The sequence below is a fragment of the Pogoniulus pusillus genome, chromosome 2, assembly GCF_015220805.1.
Source record: "Pogoniulus pusillus isolate bPogPus1 chromosome 2, bPogPus1.pri, whole genome shotgun sequence".
NCBI classification, from domain to species: domain Eukaryota; kingdom Metazoa; phylum Chordata; class Aves; order Piciformes; family Lybiidae; genus Pogoniulus; species Pogoniulus pusillus.
In genome coordinates, this window is record NC_087265.1 from 3,311,805 (window position 1) to 3,327,818 (window position 16,014).

Sequence of the window (16,014 nt, forward strand, 5' to 3'; positions counted from 1 at the left end):
CAATGAGAGGGTTTGGCTGTGCTAGGCAAGAGGGGGGAAAAAAAAGGGGTTTGCACACAGAGAGGTGATCCAAGGCACAATGTCCACCTGCAGACCAGTGCCAAGTGGTGTCCCTCAGGGGTCAGTGCTGGCACCAGTGCTGTTGAACATCTGTGTCAGTGATAGGTACAGAGGAATCAGTGCACTCTCAGCAAGAGTACAGATGGCACCAAGCTGTGTGGCACAGTCGACTTGCTAGAGGGCAGGGATCCATCCAGAGGGACCTGGGCAGGCTGCAGAGCTGTGCCCAGGCCAACCTCATGGCATTCAACAAGGCCAAGTGTAAGGTCCTGCACCTGGGGCAGTGCAATCCCAAGCACCAATCCGGGCTGGGTGGGGAATGGCTGAGAGCAGCCCTGAGAAACAGGCCCTGGGGGTCTGGGGTGATGCAAAGCTCAACAGGAGCCTGCAGTGTGAGTGCAGCCCAGACACAACCCTGTGCTGGGCTGCAGCAAGAGCAGTGTGGGCACAGGGCAAGGGAGGGGATTCTGCCCCTTGGCTCTGCTCTGCTCAGACCCCATCTGCAGTCCTGGGTGCAGTTCTGGAGCCCCCAGTACAAGAAGGACATGGAAGTGTTGGAGCCAGTCCAGAGGAGGCCACCAAGATGCTCAGAGGGCTGCAGCAGCTCTGCTCTGAGGACAGGCTGAGAGAGTTGGGGCTCTGCAGACTGGAGAAGTCAAGGCTTGGAGGAGATCTTGGAGGGGCCTTCTAGTATCTGAAGGGGGCTCCAGGAGGGCTGGAGAGTGACTATTGACAAGGTCTGGTAACGACAGCATGAGGAGGAATGGGTTTAAACTGGCAGAGGGCAGATTTAGACTGGCTGTTAGGAAAGGGTTCTTTGCAGTGAGGATGGTGAGACCCTGGCACAGGTTGCCCAGGGAGGTTGTGGCTGCTCCCTTCCTGGATGTGTTCAAGGCCAGGTTGGATGAGTCCCTGAGCAACCTGTTCTAGTGGGAGATGTCTCTGCCTATGGCAGGGAGCTCAAACTGGCTGAGCTTTGAGGTCCCTTCCAACCTAAACCATGCTATGGCTCTGTGATTTTATGATTCTTTGTGACTGAAGTGAACAGGACACTACTGGCAGAAAGACTTTCCCACCTTCCTCACATTAGAGATAACAGAGACTCCATCCTACTAGGAAGGACTTCCAAGGGTCATGCAGTCCAACCTCCCTGGCAGTCAGCTGGGACATCTGCAAAAAGGACAGGCTGTGCATAGTCCTGGAGGTGACCTGGAATGGTCTCAGGGATGGGGGATTGGCCACTTCTCTGGGCAACTTGATGAAGTGTTTCAGCACCCTCAGAGTAGAACATTCCTTCCTCCTATTCAACCTGAGTCTCCCCCTTTTTCAGTTTAAACCATCACCCTGTGTCCTGTCATGAGTCCTTCTCAAAAGTTTGTCCCTAACTTTCTTATCAGCCCCTTTAAGCACTGAATACCATCAGAAGTTCTCCCCAGAGCCTTCTCTTCTCCAGGCTGAACAACCCCAACTCTCTCAGCCACATTTCACAGCAGAGGGCTTCCAGCCCTCTCACCTCCTAGGGTGGTGGAACTGGGTGACCTTTGAGGTCACTTCCAACCTAAACCATTCTAGGGTTCTATGATTTCATGATCACTATTGTGGCCTCCTCTAGACCTACTCCCACATCTTCCTGCCCTTGTGCTGAGGGTTCCAGAACTTTCATAGAATCATAGAATCAACCAGGTTGGAAGAGACCTCCAAGATCATCCAGGCCAACCTAGCACCCAGCCCTATCCAATCAACTAGACCATGGCACCAAGTGCCTCATCCAGTTTGTAACAAGCTATCAGGGAAGAAAAGATAAATACTGGCAGCAGTTCTTGGTTTTATTTCTGCCTCACAACCCTCAACCATCCAAAGAGAGAATGACAGCAAAAACTGTGGAGAGCCCCCCTAATATCTTGCCCCCATTTCACCTCTCCCATTACACACAGTCATGCAGGCACTTCCCCATGCCCATACCTGCACACTCAGGCACCTACTTGATTGATGGAGTTAGAAATCTTTGCTTCTGGAAAGCAGCTTTAGATGATCTTACTTATTTATTAGTACCTACTCCTCAATTTATATTTTGCCTTGCTATTTATTATGCAAAATAACGTGCTCATATTTTATTCAGCAGAGCATTTGATTAGTGTAAGGCTTTATTTGCTGGCCTGCAGAACAGCATTTTGTCTGGTCTGCAGGCAACAGAAGATATTCCAGATTGTTCATAATTCTGACTGACTCCAAAAGAGAAAACTCTTAACAGGCTGAAACTCTTTCTCAGCATGCAGACAGCAGCCAGGGCCTTTGGTCAGACCAAGACACAAGCTAATTTTAGCCTTGATGGAGTGACTTGCTGCTCTTAACAATGAAGAAACTTACTGCAGAGGGGTTGGACTAGGTGAGCTTTAAAGGTCCCTTCCAGCCCAATTCATTCTATGGTTCTATGACCCTGTGAAAAAAAATCTTCTCTTTAGTGTCCAACCTCTGAAGTCTCCTGGCCAGTATTTCCCTTTTTTAGAGTCTTTGTTTTTTAGAGTTATCAGCAAGACAACCAGCAACAGAACAAGGGGACACAGTCTCAAGTTTTGGCAGGGGAGGTCTAGGCTGGACGTGAGGAGGAAGTTGTTGGCAGAGAGAGTGATTGGCATTGGAATGGGCTGCCCAGGGAGGTGGTGGAGTCGCTGTGCCAGGAGGTGCTGAAGCAAAGCCTGGATGGGGCACTTAGTGCCATGGTCTGGTTGACTGGATAGGGCAGGGGGATAGGTTGGACTGGATGAGCTTGGAGGTCTCTTCCAACCTGCTTAATTCTATGATTCTATAATCCTTCTAGAAAATATATTAAATCCAACTCTACTGAATTTACTTAGTTTCAAGGTATTGGCTATATTATTTTATTTCCTAAGAGTCTCAGAAACAGACAGCTTGGAACAGCCCTTCTCAGGGCTGAACAGCCCCAGCTCTCTCAGGCTATTATAGAATCATACAGACTCACAGCAACATGCAGGCTGGCAAAGTCCCTCAGCATCACCAAGTCCAACTTAGAACCCTACTCTACAAGATTCACCTCAAACCACAACCCTAAGCACCACATCCAAACCACCCTTAAACACACCCAGGGCCAGTGACTCCACCACCTCCCTGGGCTGCTCATTCCAGTCCCTGACCACTCTCTCCATGAAAAACTTTTTCCTAATGTCCAATCTAAACCTTCCAAGCCTCAGCTTGAGGCCATTCCCCCTTGTTCTGTCTCCAGCTGCCTGTGAGAAGAGACCAGCAGCAGCCTCCCCACAATGTCCCTTCAGCCAACAGTGAGGTCTGCCCTCAGCCTCCTCTGTTTCACACTAACCATCCCCAGCTCCCTCAGTCACTCCTCCACATCTCTCCTGTAGTGCCTACATTAATGCTGATACATAAAATAATTGTTTCTGTTGTGCTCTGACAACCTAAGTCACCAAGGAAATGCAGATGACTTAAAAGGAAGATGATTTCAGTTATTTGTATAAAGATAATTCAAAAGTTTCTCATTTTAATTATTTGGTTTTCTATAATGGTGCAAAGTAGAGAATAGATAGCAACAATTTGAAGTGGGAAAAACAGTCTAGGAAAGTGAGTTCAGGAAGCCTGGATAAAATCAACATATTCACTTTAACAAATGTTAGGTTGGACTGGATGAGCTTGGAGGTCTCTTCCAACCTGGTTGATTCTATGAGCTAGATTAGATAAGGAACTTGATGGCTCCAGCACATGTATGGGGGAAGCATAGCTTGAAGGAAGGTTGTAGCCAGATGAGGTTGGTCTCTTCTCCCAGGCACCCATTGATAGAACCAGAGGACACAGCTCCAAGCTGCAACAGGGCAGGTTTAGAATCATAGAATCAAGCAGGTTGGAAGAGACCTCCAAGCTCATCCAGTCCAACCTAGCACCCAGCCCTATCCAATCAACCAGACCATGGCACTAAGTGCCTCATCCAGTCATAATCACTTCCTTAGGAGAAGAGACCTTTAAGGTCATTGTCTTCAGCCGTTCTGTATCTTTACCAAGGCTGGTGCTAGATGTTGTCCCTTAGCACCACATCTCTGCAGCACTGAAACACCTCTAGGGATGGGGATGCAATCACCTCACTGGGAAGATTCTTCTAGTGCTTGAGAACCTTTTCAGGGAAGAATTTTCTTCTAATATCCAACCTAAACCCCCCCTGGTGCAACTTGAAGCCATTTCTTGTCCTATCAACTGTAACTGAGATAAGAAATTTAGGCTGGATGTTAGGAAGAAATTCTTCACAGCAAGAGTGATTGGCATTGGAAAGGGCTGCCCAGGGAGCTGGTGGAATCTCCATCCCTGGAGATGTTTAAGAGAAGGCTGGATGAGGCACACTGGTTTAGTGTGTATAAGGTGTTAGGTGATTGATTGGACTTAATGACCACAAAGGTCTTTCCCAACCTGGTTGATTCTGTGAATGGTTTAAGGGGAAAAGTCCAGGCTAACCTTCCCTGACAGCAGACCATGAATGAGTAAAACCTCGATTGTTGTCTCACACCCTGGTGCAGCCAAGATACTCATTAGGAGTATTCCATGTGTGGCCCCTGGTGGGGTGGGAAGAGCCACACTCCCAGGGAGAGGGGAAATTTGCTCTTTTCCCCCAAAATGCTTTAGGTGAGAATGAAGACAACATAAAGGGACCCCATAGACAACCTGAGAGAGATACATGTCTTTATAAAGATACTCCTGAAAGGAAAGAAGAAAAGAAAACTCCCCACCAACCAATCAACCACCGAATAGGAATAAAAAATCTTCTTCTCAGGGCAAGGGAAAGCTGTCTCAGCAGCATCACTTTTAAAATGGATAAAAGCCCTTCTCAGAGCTGAAGATAAATCAGTGGCACCAGCTTTAACAAAGAGAGAAACCTTACTTAGGGCTAAGAGACAGCAGGAGTGGTAGGAGTACCAGCTGGAACAGAGATGCACATCAAAGAAATTAAAGCCCTATGGCTGAAGAAATTACATGGATACTATAAACTAATAACTTTAAATATTAAAACAGCCTTTTCAGGCTAAAGAAAAGCTACATGTTGTAAGCAGCCAGCCCAAGGTTAGCAAGCACCACGTGAGCGCAGCCCCTCAGAAGCCCAGACCTTTACCTTGATGCCTCCTAGGTAACAAAGTGAGTTGTTTAATCTCTACTGGTTAAAGACACAGCTTGTTACGTGGTGGGGTTTTTTTTCTCCCTCTCCTCTTTTGTTTCATCCCTGTGCTTTTTAGTTGCTGTTAAAATACATTTGTTAATCATACAGCCCAACTTGCACACAATGTTCTGCTGCAGAACAAGGAGTTACCCACAGCCTGTGCTCCACTCTACGCTCATGCAACAGCTTGCTTTTCAGCATGACTCTGGCTTCTCCTTCACCCTAGACATTAGGATTGATAGAGTTAAATTTAAGGTCTAATTTTCTTTACCAGCAGAATGGATCTCATTTGCTATCAGTGCATGCAGTATACTCCTTTTTTTTTGTCAACATGGTAATTCAAGGAGAAAGTCAGGCTCTCTTTGTTATCAGATTTACAATGGTTCCTTAAAAAGACAGCTTGTGTATACCTCCTGCCTCACTAGAATACTTGCTTGCTTGCTTCCTAACAATGGCTCATTAAATTCAGTCAAACTAGTATGAAACTTACCTTCAAACAGTTTCACTTGCTGAACCCCATTCTCAAAGGATTTTCTAATCTGCAATTTCTATTTTAGACTTTGAGCAGGAAATTGGAGAGAAAAGAGCACAGAGCACTTTCTGCACAAACACTGAAACCAAACAATACTTGATGATGCCATTTCAGAAGCAGAATAGATTTGTGTCACTCCTGTTTTGAAGGCAATCATGCTCACAAAGTTGAGTCTTAAAGCAGGAGTGTTCACTGTTGGTTTTGCCTCCAATTAATCTCATCTTGGGGGAAAAAAAAGACAAACCCACAAACCTTAGATATTGGTTTTAGTTGTTTGGTGTGGTTTTTAGGTTTTTTGTTTTTTGTTTTTTTCACCCCCTAAAGTCTGTTACTTTGCTGAACTGCACAAGAAGGTGTAATCCACATGCAAGCTCATTACTGACTGTTGTAATGGTCTGGTTGATTGGACAGGGCTGGCTGATAGATTGAAGGAGATGATCTTGGAGGTCTCTTCCAACCTGGTTGATTCTATGGTTCTATATACACTTCCTACTTCATCCCCCCCTAGAAAAGCAACTCAGTAGATAGACAGAAACAGAACAGCAGAGATTTAGCAGGACTAACAGCAGCAGCAGAAGAGACTTTGCCCTTACACAAGTGAGAGTAATCCAAATGTATGAGTGTTTATAGGACTCTCTTGACATGCCTTTTTACACCCTCCTTGATAGACTCTTTACTGAAACAATGCTCAGGCACTGAACCAGGGTGCCCAAGGAGGTCATCATTCCTAGAGGTGTTCTATCACAGAATGAGTGATTGACCATTGGAATGGGCTGCCCTTGGAGGTGGTGGAGCCACTATCCCTGGAGGTGTTTAAAAAGAGGCTGGATGAGGCACTTAGTGCCATGGTTTAGTTAGTTAGAAGGTGTTGGGTGATGGATTGGACTCAGTGATCTTGAAGGTCTTTTCCAATTTGATTAATTCAATGAAAAAGATGTAGACACAGCATTTCAGAACACAGATTAATGGTCATGGTGGTGATGGGTTGCTGGTTGGACTTGATCATAGAAGTCTTTTCAACACCAACTTTTTCTGTGATCAGGCATTGGAACAGGCTACCCAGGAGCATGGTGGAGTTATTGTCCCCAGAGACATTAAAAAAACGTATAGACAGGGCACTTTGGGGCATGGTCTAATAGCAGAGGTGGTTACAGGTCAATGGTTGGACTCGATGACCTTAGAGGTCTTTTCCAAAAAAAAAATGGTCTATGATCAGGCAGTGGAACAGGCTGCTCAGGAGCATGGTGGAGTTATTGGCCTCAGACACATTCAAAAACCTTGTAGGCCAATCTGGAATGCTGTGTCCAGCTCTGGGCCTCTCAGTTCAAGAGAGATATTGAGGTACTGCAATATGTCCAGAAAAGGGCGATGAAGCTGGTGAGGGGCCTGGAGCACAGCCCTGTGAGGAGAGGCTGAGGGAGCTGGGGGTGTGCAGCCTGCAGCAGAGGAGGCTCAGGGCAGACCTCCTTGCTCTCTACAAGTATCCAAAGGGAGGCTGTAGCCAGGTGGAGTTGGTCTCTTCTGCCAGGCAACCAGCAACAGAACAAGGGGACACAGTCTCAAGTTGTGCCAGGGGAGGTTTAGGCTGGATGTTGTTAAGAAGTTGTTGGCAGAGAGAGTGATTGGCATTGGAATGGGCTGCCCAGGGAGGTGGTGGAGTTGCTGTCTCTGGAGGTGTCCGAGAAAGCCTGGCTGAGGCACTTAGTGCCATGGTCTGGTTGATTGGCTAGGGCTGGGTGCTAGGTTGGACTGGATGAGCTTGGAGGTCCCTTCCAAATGGCTTGATTCTATGATTCTTTGATTCTAAGAAGGACCTCAGGGAACTGCCTGAACGAGTCAAGCACAGAGCCACAGAGACGACAGAGCGTTTTGAAGTGCCACAACACCGCTGCACACAGGACATTGTCTTTTGCATCAGCTTTTCTTTATGCTTGCCCCTGGACTCTGCGTGCAAAGCTGAGCCTGTAAATGTCACTGCACAGCTAAATACCTCCACAGAACCTTGCTGCCTGTCCTTGTCCTGCCACTAAGAAGGCTTCGCCACCGCTTTCCAGACACCAGCCGTGTGAGCAGCACATCGCTGCGCTGAGGCAGGGTTGATATCCCACGGGCAGCTCAGACCACACGTGTAGTATAGCAAAAGTGCCATCTGGAAGTAATTCCCTGTTATTACTCCTTATCAGGACTGCTGAGGCTTGGGCTTTTATTTTATTTTATTTATCAAGTATAAATGAATCATAGGGCAAATTGATGTATGCTCATTAAACTAGGAAAACTTATTAGGCTATCCTTTTACTGCTCAAAATAGAAGCCTAATAGAGGTAGGCTAGATCACGCTAACCTACAGCATGAATGTGACATGCAAAAGAAGAAATAGACTGAAATCTGTCTGAGTTATGCCAGGAAATTACATATTCTTCTTAAAGTAAAATAAACACTTGACAAAGCTGTTAATCATCCCTAGTGGAAAGGATTTACAGATTCAATATTAAGATGATGAGCTTCCCACTGGTCTTAGGAGCACTATAGTCAAATGAATCAATTTTCCCCTGAAATCATTTAGATAAAAATTACATTCACATTGAAGAATATGAATGGTTTGAATGCTAAAATGTCACTTTGCAAATGTGTCGCCCCTCCAGTGAGCTCCTATTAGTTGTCAGTTAATATTTAGTGTATTTTGAATGAAAGATTTCAAAGGCAGTGTCTTATGTGTAAATATGTGTAGCTGTGATGTACCAAGAGAGCCAATGGCATCCTGGCCTGGATGGGGAACAGAGTGGCCAGTAGGACAAGGGAGGTTATTCTTTCCCTGTACTCAGCACTGGTCAGGTCACACCTTGAGTGCTGTGTCCAGTTCTGGGCTCCTCCATTCAAGAGAGATGTTGAGGTGCTGGAATACGTCCAGCAAAGGACAGCAAGGCTGGTGAGGGGCCTGGAGCACAGCCCTGTGAGGAGAGGCTGAGAGAGCTGGGGGTGTGCAGCCTGCAGAAGAGGAGGCTCAGGGCAGAGCTCATTGCTGTCTACAACTACCTGAAGGGAGGCCGTAGGTAGCTGAGAGTTGATCTCTTCTGCCAGGCAAGCAGCAACAGAAGAAGAGGACACAGTCTCAAGTTGTGCCAGGGGATGTTAGGAGGAAATTGTTGGCAGAGAGAGTGACTTTCATTGGAATGGGTTGCCCAGGGAGGTGGTGGAGTCGTCATTCTTGGAGGTGTTGAAGCAAAGCCTGGCTGGGGCACTTAGTGCCATGGTCTGGTTGATTGGCTAGGGCTGGGTGCTAGGTTGGACTGAACAATCTTGAAGGTCTCTTCCACCCTGCTTGATTCTATGATATAGGCTCACCTACTTTTTGCCTCCCTAAAAACACTACTGCATAGGCACACACAGTCTGAATTCAAAAGACTATATGTATTTCAGACTGATTTTCAACTATCACTCCCACCCAGACATTTCACATCAAACCACACGAAAAAGATCTGCTTCAGAAGAGAAGAAATTTGCACATTAAACAGTGAAAGAAGAAAGAATACATATTTATCTTGATTAAGATGATTTCAGAAAAGCTCTTGACAATTAAAGGGTGGGATTGTGGTTTTTTTTGCCAGCAATTTGAAGCTGCCCTTTGTTGAGAACATGTTGGAAAATTTACCTGCAGTTGAATGGTATCTGGGGACTCCTGTTTAAAAAAAAAGAGAGAGAGAGAGAAAAGAAAAGGAAGAAAACAAACAATTTTTAGAAGTTCCCCATTCAAAGAGAGAAGGGGAGGAGAGAGAGAAAAAGAAAGAAGGAGCCAGGGAGATTATAGAATTTAATGATTAAGAATGTGTGCAGTGCAGTATAAGTACATTTGTTTCCTTGGAAACAAACTAGTACTGTTGCACTGAAGAAATTTGTAAGCATTAAAAAATTCTGTAATCAGGCCCCAGGAGAACATATTAAATTTTTTAAAAGGGATAAATATTTGACATTCCTGGCCATTTTCTGCCTGTACTTGTTGATGAGGCCTGCTGTCAATGGGTGGATGGAGAAATGGATACGATGCATGAACCTGCGCAGCCAAGAACGCGTTTTCCGACGGCTAATCCAGGCAGCAGGATCAACAACTCTGGCATCACACAGAAAGATTTAGATCTTTTAAGGAGCAAGTAGATGGCAAAGGCAGCTAAATGCAAATAAAGGTAAATTATCAAGCCTGCAATAAAGATTCAACGGGGGAATTATGAAGGAAAGAGTCTAAAGCCTCTGCCTAAGTCATCCTTGCTTGCAGAGAGCAGTGGGCTGGCTCCCAGAGAGAAAGCAGGGCAATAATGCTCCTCTTTATGCCAGGTACAAATTAGAGCATATTGGAGTTCTGGAGCTCCACTGATTCAAATAAAACAACATGCCTGCTCTAATCTCTGCTCAGTGTTGGGCTCCCCAGATTAAGAGGGACAGGGATCTGCTGGAGAGGGTGCAGAGGAGGGCTAGGAAGATGATCAGGGGACTGGAGGGCATGGCTTATGAGAAGAGGCTGAGGGACCTGGGGATGCTTAGTCTGGAGACGAGAGGACTGAGAGGGGACTTGATAAATGTTTATAAGCATCTGAGGGCTGCCAGGAGGCAGGGGGGAAGGCTCTGCTCACTGCTCCCTGGGATAGGACAAGGAGCAATGGATGGAAGCTGCAGCAAAAGAGGTTCTGCCTCAACACAAAGGGGAATTCTTTACTGGAAGGGTCCCAGAGCACTGGCACAGGCTGCCCAGAGAGGCTGTGGAGTCTCCTTCTTTGGAGACTTTCAAGGCCTGTCTGGATGTGTTCCTCTGTGACCTGTGCTCTGGCAGGGGGGGTTGGACTTGATGATCTCTTTGAGTCTCTTCCAACCCCTAACCTCCTGTGATCCTATGATATCTTCAAACTTCCCCTGCTTCATAACCAAGCTCGACTTCTTTCCAACTACCCAGGAATACCTAAGGGCTATTTTTTCATTATTATTATTATTATTATTCAGTTTTCCTAGCTAAGAAATTAAAAGAAATCAGAAAGTTCCATTTACAAGCTGGAGCAAAAATCTGCAGAGGCTCACAGGAAATGTTGCTTTGTTGAGCTGTCCATTCCAAATATAAATGGTGCCAGTAAGTTAGAACATGTCCATTCTGGCTGTCTATAAAGAAAACATGTCTCTATTTCTGCTCACTTAATACCACCTTAAGCCAGGTCATAGCAGCTATAAGAGTAATCTATTTGCCGTGGACATCCATTCAGCTTTTCTTGTGACAAGTCATAGAATCATAGAATCAGTCAGGGTTGGAAGGGACTACAAGGATTAGTCAGTTCCAACCTTCCTGCCATGGGCAGGGACACCCTACCCTAGATAAAGGCTGGCCACAGCCTCATCCAGACTGGCCTTAAACACCTCCAAGGATGAGACCTCAACCACCTCCCTGGGCAACCCATCCCAACTTCTCACCACTCTCATGCTCAACAACTTCCTCCTCACAGTCACTCTGAATCTCCCTATCTCCAGCTTTGCTCCATTCCCCCAAGTCCTGGCACTCCTTCAGAGCCTAAAAAGTGCCTCCTCAGCTTTTTTGTAGGCCTCCTTCAGACAGTGAAAGGCCACATGAAGGTCACCTGGGAGCCTCCTCCTTCCAGACTGAACAGCCCCAACTCTTTCAGTCTGTCCTCACAGCAGAGGTGCTGCAGCCCTCTGAGCATCTTCATGGCCCTTCTCTGAACGCTCTCCATCATCTCATAGAATCATAGAATCAAGCAGGTTGGAAGAGACCTCCAAGCTCATCCAATCCAACCTATCCCCCAGCCCTAGCCAATCAACCAGACCATGGCACTAAGTGCCTCATCCAGGCTTTTCTTGAAGAGCTCCAGGGACAGTGCCTCCACCACCTCCCTGGGCAGCCCATTCCATGCCTCTTGTAATAGGGGCTCCAGAACTGGATGCAGTGTGTCATAACAAATGTTCTACCATGTAGTAGAAGCACTTACATAAATGTTAAACTGGTCTATAATTCTAGTGTAAACCTGCTTCATGGAGCCAAAGATAGGGGGAAAATATGCAGACTGTGTCTAAAATTACTATAATGCAGTGAGTTCATCTGAGCTTATCCCTGTTACACTTGAGACTGTAAGATGTGGTGGATGAGGCTTTATAGCTATGAGGAAATAACAAGTGCCAAAATGATCCTTTGGTTTCTCTTGCATGGAAAGCCTCAAGACATGGGAAGTTGGATGGAACAAAAGCGTAGTGAAAAGGATTCTGAGCACAGGTTTTGCCATGCATGTGGAAACCTCGCAATTACTTTCCAGGAGCAACCTTCAATGGGTCAAGGGAAGCTCATGCTTTCACGAATTAAAGGAATATTAAAAGAAAGGTCCTGCTAGCCTTCTCTCCATTAAAAAAAAAATCATAGCTGCTTCTCTAACCTCATCACTTAAAGTCAGTGGATTGAACCTCCATCTTTTTACAAAGCTAGAGAAGATATTAATTTTGCCTGCTTGGATGCTGAATCCATAGCAGTGGCTTATCATAGAATCACAGAATCAACCAGGGTGGAAGAGACCTCCAAGATCATCCAGTCCAACCTAGCACCCAGCCCTGGCCAGTCAACTAGACCATGGCACTAAGTGCCTCATCCAGGCTTTTCTTCAACGCCTCTGGGGACGGCAACTCCACCACCTCCCTGGACAGCCCATTCCAATGCCAATCACTCTCTCTGCCAACAACTTCCTCCTAACATCCAGCCTATATTTCCTTCAGCACAATTTGAGGCTGTGTCCCCCTGTTCTATTGCTGGTTGTCAGGGAGAAGAGCCCAACCCCACCTGGTTACAGCCTCCCTTCAGGTAGCTGTAGACAGCAATGAGGTCACCCCTGAGCCTCCTCTTCTCCAGGCTGCACACCCCCAACTCCTTCAGCCTCTCCTCATAGGGTTTGTGTTCCAGACCCCTCCCCAGCCTTGCTGCCCTTCTCTGGACACCTTCCAGCACCTCAACATCTCTCTTGAATTGAGGAGCCCAGAACTGGTTTGAAGAAAAACACTGAGCAGAGGTCAGAAAGCTGAAGGATCTGATGCTGCCAGGCAGCAGTGCTGACCCTGGAGAGGTGAGGGCCACCTTTGCAACTGAGCACATTAAGCAGGATTGCTGCACAGCCAACCTGCTCAGTGGCATTTGCAGACTTCCAGACTGCAGGCTACTGGAGGCACCAGGATCCTCTTTGATTCCAGTGATATTTTCATTATTTCAACATATTATGTTAATTTCTTTTGACTCAGTGATTCTCTGCTGTGCTTCAGTGTTTTATGGTCTTCATAAAAAAGGCAGAAGAGAAAGCAAAGTGCTGCAATGCAAAGTGCTGCCTCAGCTTCATTTACAATTGCTGAACACGTTTCCTAATGTCATATGTCTAAAAGTGAAGCCACCACAGCATGGTAGGGGTTGGAAGGGACCTCTGGAGATCATCTAGCTCAACCCTCTTGCTAAAGCACGGTCACCCGCAGCAGGTTGCTCAGGATCATAATGGCCAGGTGGCTTTGGAATCTCTTTAGAGGAGCCTGCTCCAGGGCTCCAGCAACCTCACAGAAGGTTTTCCCTCATTTATCACAGTATCATCAGGGTTGGAAGAGACCTCACAGATCATCAAGTCCAACCCTTTAGCACAGAGCTCAAGGCTAGACCATGGCACCAAGTGCCACACCCAACCTTGCCTTGAACAGCTCCAGGGATGGCGACTCCACCACCTCCCCGGGCAGCCCATTCCAGTGTCCAATGACTCTCTCAGGGAAGAACTTTCTCCTCACCTCCAGCCTAAATTTCCCCTGGTGCAGCCTGAGGCTGTGTCCTCTTGTTCTGGTGCTGGCCACCTGAGAGAAGAGAGCAACCTCCTCCTGGCCACAACCACCCCTCAGGTAGTTGTAGACAGCAATAAGGTCTCCCCTGAGCCTCCTCTTCTCCAGGCTAACCAATCCCAGCTCCCTCAGCCTCTCCTCGTAGGGCTGTGCTCAAGGCCTCTCCCCAGCCTCGTTGCCCTTCTCTGGACACGCTCAAGCATCTCAACGTCTCTCCTAAACTGGGGGGCCCAGAACTGAACACAGCACTCAAGGTGTAGTCTAACCAGTGCAGAGTACAGGGGCAGAATGACCTCCCTGCTCCTGCTGACCACACCATTCCTGATGCAGGCCAGGATGCCACTGGCTCTCTTGGCCACCTGGGCACACTGCTGGCACATGTTCAGGTGGGTATCAACCAGCACCCCCAGATCCCTCTCTGTCTGGCTGCTCTCCAGCCACTCCGACCCCAGCCTGTATCTCTGCATGGGGTTGTTGTGGCCAAAGTGCAGCACCCTGCACTTGGAGCTATTGAACCCCATCCCATTGGACTCTGCCCATCTGTTCAGGTGGTCAAGGTCCTGCTGCAGAGCCCTTCTGCCTTCCAACTCAGTCACATCTGCCCCCAGCTTAGCGTCATCTGCATTTCAGATGGAACCTCTGGTTCTAGTTTGTGCCTGTGGTCCCTTGTCCTGTCACTAGGTAACGTTGAAAGGAGTCTGGCTCCACCCTCTTGCCCCCCCATCCTTTAGCTCTTGCTGATCATTGAGAAGATCTTGCAGGCTGTTCTTCTCTAGGCTAAACAACCCCTGAGCTCTCAATCTTTCCTCCTCAAAGAGATGTTTTCTGTCTAATGGATATAAAAACTTAGTTTCATGGGGAAAATGTGTGTCCCATTTTTCTTCCCAAATACATGCTTGAAATCAATAAATGCTCTTCTGCAGGCTGCACACCCCCAGCTCCCTCAGCCTCTCTTCACAGGGCTGTGCTCCAGGCCCCTCACCAGCTTTGTCACCCTTCTCTGGACACCTTCCAGCACCTCAACATCTCTCTTGAATTGAGGAGCCCAGAACTGGACACAGCACTCAAGGTGTGGCCTGAGCAATGTTGAGCACAGGGAAAGAATAACCTCCCAAAACCCCAATCAAAAGAAAAAAAGACCCAAACCAAAACCAAAACCCAACTCAACCAACCAAAAATAAACCCATCAAAACCAGGCAAACCAACCAACCAACTAAAACCTCCTAAGAAAAACAACAGCAAGACCAAAACCAACAGTAAACCAAAACAGAATACACAAAAAACTCCAAAACACCACAAAATATAGAAGAACCTAAATGCACCTTCTCTAGCCTGGATTTTCATGCCAGAAATCACCAAATTATGGACTTAGGCAGACTCTCCATGCACAAAACTCTCTATGATATCAATGTGCTGCTTTTACTTCAAGGCACTTGCATGCACAAAACTTTCTATGATATAAATGTGTTGCTTCTACTTAAAGGCATTTCCATGCACAAAACTTTCTATGGTATCAATGTGCTGCTTTTACTTAAAGGCACTTCCATGCACAAAACTTTCTATGATATAAATGTGTTGCTTCTACTTAAAGGCACTTCCATGCACAAAACTTTCTATGATATCAATGTGTTGCTTTTACTTAAAGGCACTTCCATGCACAAAACTTTCTATGATATCAATGTGTTGCTTTTACTTAAAGGCACCTCCATGCACAAAACTTTCTATGATATCAATGTGTTGCTTCTACTTAAAGGAACTTCCATGCACAAAACTTTCTATGATATCAATGTGTTGCTTTTACTTAAAGGCACTTCCATGCACAAAACTTTCTATGGTATCAATATGTTGCTTCTACTTAAAGGCACTTCCATGCACAAAACTTTCTATGATATCAATGTGTTGCTTTTACTTAAAGGAACTTCCATGCACAAAACTTTCTATGGTATCAATGTGTTGCTTCTACTTAAAGGAACTTCCATGCACAAAACTTTCTATGATATCAATGTGTTGCTTTTACTTAAAGGCACTTCCATGCACAAAACTTTCTATGATATCAATGTGTTGCTTCTACTTAAAGGAACTTCCATGCACAAAACTTTCTATGGTATCAATGTGTTGCTTCTACTTAAAGGCACTTCCATGCACAAAACTTTCTATGATATCAATGTGTTGCTTTTACTTAAAGGCACTTCCATGCACAAAACTTTCTATGATATCAATGTGTTGCTTTTACTTAAAGGCACTTCCATGCACAAAACTCTCTATGGTACCAATGTGTTGCTTCTACTTAAAGGCATTTCCATGCACAAAACTTTCTATGGTATCAGTGCGTTGCTTTTACTTAAAGGCATTTTCATGCACAAAACTTTCTATATGTTGCTTTTACTTAAAGGCATTTTCATGCACAAAACTT